Genomic DNA, 2045 nt, shown 5'->3' with positions numbered 1-2045 from the left:
GGTGCATACAAATATTTCTACATGCATGTGTTTTATGCCCTTTCTTTTTATGATACATACAGAAAGGTGGGTTTCTACACTGATACTCATCATGGCCCTCATATTTGCAATTTCTACAAATAGTTCCATAATAACAGTCTTGTGCTTTATGTCCCCAAGTATTACAATTGTAACATACAATTTTAGTATCCCTGGATGGACTTCTAACTTTCTGCCTATGTCCTAACTCTCTTTTCTTATACTCACTTCTAGAGTTCCTAGTTTCTTTCTATTGTCCCACTGTCATCACATATGGATTCATGATTCTGGTCTCACTGTACCTTTGAAGAAGGTAATGCACATAGGTAAAAACAACAGTAAGTACGATTACAAGTTATTTGGAAATTCGTTAACAAAAGTGGATAGTGAAAAAGATCTCGGCGTAATTATCAGTAACGACCTCAAAAATCATCCAAGCAGTGTATTTCAGCGTCTGAGAAAACAAATAAAATTCTAGGACTGATTGCGCGATCTTTTGATTTTAAAAGTCCATCACTCATTAACAAGCTATATAAATCGTTAGTTCGTCCACATTTGGAATATGCTGTTTCCGTATGGTCACCGAATCTCATTAAAGACATTGACAGACTGGAAATAGTACAACGGCGAGCCACAAAACTGATTCCAAATATAAAAAATAAATCATGCGAAAATCGACTAAAACATATGAATCTGTTTTCGCAAAAAAAAAAAAAAAAAAAAAAAAAAAAGCGTGGACTCAGAGGTGACTTGATACAGGTCTTTAAAATTCTAAAGGGAATTGAAAACATCAAAAGTGACAAAATTTTCACATTGAATGAGAATCAGACAAGAAACAATGGTCTCAAACTGTCCGGAAATAGATTTAATTTGGAAGTAGGTAGAAACAACTTTGCCAACCGTGTAGTTAATGAATGGAATAAACTTCATACAGAGGCAGTGAAATGTAGTTCAGTTCGAAACTTTAAGAATCATTTAGATAAACACCTAAGCAAGATGCTGTAATGATTATAATTTATCTTATATTATTTGTTTTTGTTTTGTTATAATTTGTTTGTTTGATTTTCATTTATTACTAGTTATATGTCAATTTATTTTTATTTACTGTTTACCTGTTTGTTTATTATTTAACTATACCTATGCATTTATTTATGTATTTTATTTGTTATTTACATTATCATAGTTTTTATTTATTATTTTATTATTATTATGATTTTTTCGCATCCGAACTAGATATGAACCAAAAGGTCTCCTGTCGGCATGCTCCGCCTTTGTAATCCTTTGTGATCCTTTGTAATCCTTTGTAAAGATAATCTACCTCCCCGAAATTCATATTTGACTTGAGATCTTTATTCAGCTTTTCTGCCGTTGAATCATCAGAATTTTTGGTTAACAATCCAAATGTGATTAATTTTATTACCTGAGAAACTTTCATTTTGTCATTAGATCTTTGTATCCAATCTGGATCTTTCAAGATAGAATTCATGTTTATTGACCATCTATCTAATATAGCTAAGTATTCTGTATCTGATTCACTTGTTCTAACTTCTTTGATCATTCTAACCAAAGATCTGATAGGATCCTGATCACACTTTGACATAAAATGTTTAATAAATGCTATCTTATAGGCTTCATATTGGTTGATATCTACCATTTGCTGGAGATTTATGATAAACCTAGCTCTACCTTTCTCAGGACCTACCTTTTCCATTAGAAATTCTATTTTCCTTTTTTCATCTGTTATATTTTTCCTTACAATTAATGTATCTATCAAGTTAAGGAACTTATTACTCCTAAGGTGTTTTCATCACCGGTGAATTTTGGGAATGTTTATATTTGAGGTATGAACCTCATGACGCAAGACTGTGTTATTCATACCTTCAGTAAGTTTATTTGACTTGACTGCCTCTACGTTAGTCTTCCTTACGTACTTCAGCCTCGTCGTTCGTCAGCCTCGTTGTTCGTCAGCCTCGTCGTTCATCAACCTCGTCAATCCTTGTTCACTGTTGCTTGTAGTGGCTCGTCCC

Source organism: Oratosquilla oratoria, chromosome 26 (assembly GCF_046742065.1).
Source record: "Oratosquilla oratoria isolate Oo_2021 chromosome 26, ASM4674206v1, whole genome shotgun sequence".
Taxonomy (NCBI): domain Eukaryota; kingdom Metazoa; phylum Arthropoda; class Malacostraca; order Stomatopoda; family Squillidae; genus Oratosquilla; species Oratosquilla oratoria.
The sequence above is the reverse complement of the archived record's forward strand: the minus strand, read 5'-3'. Positions refer to the sequence as shown.